The sequence below is a fragment of the Pongo abelii genome, chromosome 7 (genome assembly GCF_028885655.2).
Source record: "Pongo abelii isolate AG06213 chromosome 7, NHGRI_mPonAbe1-v2.0_pri, whole genome shotgun sequence".
In the NCBI taxonomy this organism is placed as follows: domain Eukaryota; kingdom Metazoa; phylum Chordata; class Mammalia; order Primates; family Hominidae; genus Pongo; species Pongo abelii.
This window is the reverse complement of record NC_071992.2, coordinates 18,021,583-18,028,313: the sequence shown is the minus strand read 5'-3', so window position 1 is coordinate 18,028,313 and position 6,731 is coordinate 18,021,583. Positions and strand designations below refer to the sequence as shown.

At 35.5% G+C, this 6,731-nt stretch overlaps 1 pseudogene; it reads right to left on the bottom strand.

The window, feature by feature from the left end:
• Positions 1-3,850: 3,850 nt before the first annotated feature.
• Positions 3,851-4,451, bottom strand: LOC134761841 (T-complex protein 1 subunit gamma-like; annotated as a pseudogene).
• Between the last annotated feature and the right edge of the window lie 2,280 nt (positions 4,452-6,731).

Genomic DNA, 6,731 nt, shown 5'->3' with positions numbered 1-6,731 from the left:
GAAAGTTAATCCACATCCCAGTTCTGTCCCAGAGGACAGAATTTGGAACTGCCTCTGTTTTGCTCATGAAGTCTTTAAAATAATAGCAAATATATTTTCATGGAATATTTCTAAATTTATAAGGCTAAAGAGCAAAAGAATCCCATGAACGGATCATAAATTTTGAATTCTTGGAAAAAGGAAAGAAGACTATAATTGGTGGGGTGAAAACAGCATGCAAAATATATAACCCATCCAGTGTGGAAGTGGAACAATTCTGGAGGTGTGGCAAGTATGGAGTCAGTAGGGACAAAGCGGGAGAGGGTCTTTCAGTGATTTCTTAAGGGGCCAGAGAGCAGCTGGGCATGTCCTTATTTCCTCTTCCAAGCTTCGGCTTGGATGAGGCAGTTGGCATTGACGATGTCTGTCTCTGGGGTTAATTCACTGTCTTTAGACCCTAAAGCCAGAGAAGTACACAGTGTTTTATATCTTATACTCTAGATGGAGATTGCCTGAAGGAAAGGGATAAAGAAATTCTACATGGAGAAAAGTTAAAGGACTGCTACACTTGGTTCAATAGCACATTCTGTGTCCCTTCTGAGAATAAAAGTTTCATTCTCAATCAAGAACATGAAGTTTCTCATGTGTGAATAGGAGCTCAATAAATATTTAATCAAAAGAAATGCTAAATAGGAGTGGTGAGAGAGGGCATCCTTGTCTTGTACCAGTTTTCAAAGGGAATGCTTCCAGCTTTTGCCCATTCGATGTGATATTGGCTGTGGGTTTGTCATAAATAGCCCTTATTATTTTGAGATATGTTCCATCAATATGTAGTTTATTGAGAGTTTTAACATGTAGAAATGTTGAATTTTATCAAAGGCCTTTTCTGCATCTGTTGAGAAAATCATGTGGTTTTTGTCTTTGGTTCTGTTTATGTGATGGATTACGTTTATTGATTTGCGTATGTTGAACCAGCCTTGCATCCCAGGGATGATGCTGACTTGATCGTGGTGGATACGTTTTTGGATGTGCTGCTGGATTTGGTTTGCCAGTATTTTATTGAAGATTTTCACATAGATGTTCATCAGGGATATTGGCCTGAAGTTGTCCTTTTTTGTTGTGTCTCTGCCAGGTTTTGGTATCAGGATGATGCTGCTTCATAAAATGAGTTAGGGAGGAGACCCTCCTTTTCAATTGTTTGGGATAGTTTCAGAAAGAATGGTACCAGCTCCTCTTTGTACCTCTGGTAGAATTCAGCTGTGAATCCTTCTTGTCCTGGACTTTTTTCTTTTTTGGTTTGTAGGCTATTAATTATTGCCCCAATTTCAGAACTTGTTTGTTATTGGTCTATTCAGGGATTCAACTTCTTAATGGTTTAGTCTTGGGAGGGTGCATGTGTCCAGGAATTTATCCATTTCTTCTAGATTTTCTAGTTTATTTGTGTAGAAGAGTTTATAGTATTTTCTGATGGTAGTTTGTATTTCTGTGGGGTCAGTGGTGATATCCCCTTCATCATTTTTATTGTGTCTATTTGATTTTCTGTCCTTTCTTCTTTATTAGTCTAGCTAGCAGTCCATTTTGTTAATCTTTTCAAAAAAACAGCTCCTGGATTCATTGATTTTTTGGAGGTTTTTTTCATGTCTCTATCTCCTTCAATTCTGCCCTGATCTTAGTTATTTTCTGTCTTTGGCCAGCTTTTGGATGGGTTTGTTCTTGCTTCTCTAGCTCTTTTAATTGTGATGTTAGGGTGTCAATTCGAGATCTTTCTAGCATTCTGACAAGAGCACCAAACTCAACAATAATTAGCACCAGAAGAAAATGAGTTAGTAGTACACGTAGATAAGATCAAACTATCAGATCTAGTCATTCATTAATTTAAAAAATTAAACAGAATACTTTGGTCAAATTACTAAACAGGGGCTTCTGAACCGAAATATTTAGCTAAGAGACTTATCTAAAACACAGAACCAAATTTTTTTAAAAAAATAAGAGCATAAGAAAGAAAGTGTGGATAGAAACCTGAGAGGAAGAAATGGTCTCCAGGTTGAGAGGGTATACTGAGAGCTGAGACAGATGGATAGAAAAGGGCTAACGCAGACCAATTACAGTGAAACTCAAGAATTTCTAAAGAAAAGAAGAGCCTAAAAACTTTCAGATAGTAAAATAACAGAAACAAATGGGCTCCCTACCAAAAAAAGAACAAGAATAAGAAAAGCAAACAGTTACACTCCTCAATGGTAAAATTGAAAATCACCAAGTTGAATCAATGTCTTCATGTCTTCAAGCCTGGGAAGGAAAATATTCAAAAAGTATATAATCTCATCTTCCGTGAAACCAGCATTATAACATGAGGGAAAATAGAGATATTATCAAAACATTAGAGGGCAAAAAATCAGAAAAAAAGAAAAATCAATGAAAGAAAAATGATTAGAACAGGACTGCAAAAAGGAAAAATTAACTCAAATTGTATCATCAATCTCATATATTATTATATCCAATCATATCAAATCTCATAAAATCATCTAAAATCATATACTAAGATGAAATTATAACATTTTAAACTTTCAGATTTGGTTTAAAACATTTAGTCTTATGATATATAGAAACCACATGAAATAAAAATAACACATGCATCAGAAATACCTAGCAAAATAAAAAGATTTTTCCTTCTGCAAAATTTAAATCCAAAGAAACAGAGCTGGTTGATGATATGGTCAAATATACTTGTATTACACTGTTGTACCTTCTACCTTTTATTCTTCTTATTGCTGTCTGCTACTTCAGCAGAAGTCTGAATCTGTTCCCCTAAAATTCATGTTGAAACTTTATCAGCAATATGATAATATTCAGAGGTGAAGCCTTTAAGAGATAATTAAGTCATAAGATCAGAGCCCATGTGAATGACATTAGTGACCTTATAAAAGATATCAAAGCAGCTTTTCATCACTCTTCTGCCCTTCTGCCATCTGGAACACAGAGGTGAAGACACCTTCTTGGAAGCAGAGACTGTACCCTCACCAGACACCAAACCCACTGCCATCTTGATCTTGAACTTTCCAACCTTCAGAAATATGAGCAATAAATATTTGCTGTTTTTAAATTACCCAGTCTCAGATACTTTGTTGTAGCAGCATGAATGGGCTAGAACACTGTCCTTACAGACAGTAAGGTTGTTTGATGTCTCTCTTGTTTGTTAGAAGTGCAGAAGGTGTTCTTTAAAGACCTTCTCTGACCTCTTCATTGTAAAAAGGAGAAAAATGGGTGTTTAGAGAGATTTCATGGCTGGCAGAGGACCACCCTGTCTGATTCTTTCTGAGTTCTCCTGCAGTGACAGCATATGTTCTGTTTATTGCCCTTAAAAATTATGTACTCTAACTATTCCAATAAGTTTGTTTCTAATAGAGATGTAATCCTAATTCAATCTATAGTAAATCAAGAAGAGAGGCCTCTGGTATTTTTAAACTCATTCTAGAAAAAAAAAAATCCCCAATGATTCAGGTAGTCCCTTCTGGGCAGCCCAGGGAAAGGAGGTGATAACGAATAGACCTCATTGTCACATAGATCGGATCATGTTAAATGCGATTATTCCATATTATGTAATTTCCCAGTAAGCATGGCAGTCAAGCACCTATAGCTCTTTTTCCCCCATATGAGTTAGATTTAATCATCAGAAGCAAATTAAATGGAAATTTTACAATAGAGAAGTATTACATGTCAGTGGCTTTTGAAACCTGAGCTGGGACAGGAAGGGACTGAGTGCTACCTCTCAGTCTAATCCCTTGCAAAGACATGTACAGTGTCCCTGGTACTCTGGCTCAGGAAAGGGGGACACTCTGCTGGTTCTGTATGTTGAAATCTACTTGCCCACCACTCACTCTTTGCTAGCTACCGTAGCCTCGCCTTGCTGGCCCTGCTCCTCGCCCTTCTTTTTGTGGCCTGCAGTGATGTCATCAATCCATAAGAGCAGAACTAGTCTCCATTGCTGCCCTAGATGTCTGCAGCTTCACAGCCAATGGCTCCTACATGCCCAGTTCCTTCATCTCCACCAAAATACTGTCTCACCACTTACACCCCAGGTCTCATGGTTCTCCTAGGTGTGCTTCGCCTGAAGGGAGGTATTATAATAATAAGCAGATGGATGTTAATGGTCCTACAGTTCTGGATTAGGGTATGAGGGATGACCTCTACAATCTGGGTAACAGACTTGTATGGCCATTGTTCATACCAGTCATGACCTTGGATTTTTCTGTCAAGACGTGGATCACAGCCATCTCAGAGGCCCCAAACCCTGGCACCAAATGTGGGTCAAAAAGAAAGTTACAATAAACTTGCACAGCATCCTGGATGTTGTGTTCCATTTCAGAGAGAGTCTGTTTGCCATTCCCCTGGAGAAGAATGGTGCGGACCTTGGGGTCTTTGCATTTATTAATGAATGCAAAGTCCTCATCTCCAATTTTCTTGATTTTCAGCATGCCTACTCCTGTTCCTGTATTAAATAAGATATCAACATGGGTTTCAGGAACTCTCCTGTGATATACACAATCACTGTCATTGGGTGTGATGGTTACTGTATTTTAAATCCTCCAATGGGCTAAGTTGAGGGTAATGAGTGAATACAACAGTAATTTCAACTGAATATACTCAGTTTCCCAAGAGCTTTCTTTATTTTGTCTTAGAATGTCATGACAAAACAGTCTAAACAGTCAGTGATGGCAATTGTTAGGATCGTGCCCCTTACTTTTACATTGCATCATATCTTATTCATAAGATTATCCAAAGTGAAGGACCAGCAGGACAACTATAAAATTACATCAGTGTTTTCAAATATATTCGTTTTTTTAAAAGAAAGAAAAACTAATAAAAAATAAGAATTTAGTTGCAATGAACAAGGGAAATAATAGCTATTTAAACTTTTACCTTATGGCTTTCAAAACATGTGTTATACAAAGTAACAGAGCGGAAATCCTTTCTCTTATATTTAGTCTTTTAAAATTCTGTTTTTGAAATAATTTTTTTAAAAATCAATGCAAAAATCCTTTTGGTGAATGGTGCTTTGATAACCTCTCTACAAAAGCTGTTCTGGGCATCCTTCACCACTTGCCTGTGTGCATTATCTGTAATCGTGTTTTAATAGACTGAGACTAAATTATTAGAAAAAAATCGCATCGCCGGGGAGTAAGGGTTGTCAGATACTACTGAGATGTAATACATCAAATGCTCAAGCGTTCAGCTTTATCTTATATGCTGTTCATTTTCAGGACACACATTTCAAAAAAAAGTTTTCAACCTTTCTAACCTGTTCTAATTTCAAATGAGCAAAGAAATGAGCACTAACAACAAAGGGAACAATAGAATTAATGAGTCCTGGACAACAGCAACATATTAGATAAAGGGTTTGTGACTAAAAGGAAGACAATTCAAGGCTTCTTTTCCAAGGAGCACATATTTGGACTCAAAACTCATTAAAAGTTCCCAAAAAAAAAGTTTTCTTTTATAGTCAGGACTTACAGTGGCTTCAAATTTTCAAGAAAAATACAAAATTTTGCAAATGGAAAACTTCGTGGTAATCAATGATTCATTTTTGTCTTAGTTCCATAAATGCAGTAAAATTATGAAAATGCAACCTGTATCTAAAGCAGTTCTGCATGGCCAAAAACTAACAATAATTAACAGTTTGATATAATAATAAATAATTATAGGTCTAGAATTTTAAAAACTAATTTTTAATTCCAGGTTAATTTTCTTTCAGTTGAACTTTATTCACCTTGATCATTTTTCATCTTTCTGGACATTTTCTGGCACTCATATCAGTCACAAATAACTTTGCATAACTATTTTCTCCTTCATCACATAATAGTTTATTTTGTGTTTTTCCAGTAAATTTGTTCCGTTATGATCTGGCTCTACAATTTACTTCTATGACTAGAATTGCTTCTTTGCTTGCATTCATCAAATGATCACCTTCTTGTCCTTTACAACACAGATCATTATTCAGCTTCTCAATCTTGTAATTTTCTGAGTAGAAGCAAGCTGAGAGGATCTTGTTTTTGATCTAAATATAAACAATCTATTCCAATCCACAATGATATGTTCTCATTTCTGCTTTTTAAAAAATGCTAAAAGTTGCTAGTATGAAAACCCTTAATATTATGTTCTCCTTTAGCCAATAATTCCACTTTTTGGAATTTTTCCTGTGAAACTGTGTGCAAAGATTTTTATTTTAATGGTAACGTTAAATAGGAATCAGTGGGAGGCAAAAGTCCAACAGATGGGAGTGGAGTAAATAAATTTTGATGGGCTGTTTCATTAATTCATAAAATGAAAATAATAAAAAAGAATGTATTGAATTGAAAACATATTTTAAGTGAACAAAACTAAATGAAAATCTATTCAGCGCCTATTCTTGTTTAAAACACAAGTTTTCAAATATGTGTATGTTCTCAAACACAACTGGAAAATATTTCATCATGTTCTATACATGATCTTTATTTAGTAGGATGAAATGATAATTTTCTCTTTTGATTTTGAAAAGAAAAATTTGATGCAAAAATACTTCTAGGTTGGTTGACTTCTTCTCCTTATGAAAAGAGCTTTTATTTTTAACCAAGGCTCACTCTTCATAAAAAAAACTATTGATGGCTTTTTTTTTGTGCAAAGAGCATGAGCAATGTCATAAATGAACATTTCTGTGCATATTAATAACCTTAGATCTACATTCGGACTCAAAACCTGAGAGAAACTGTAATGCTCTT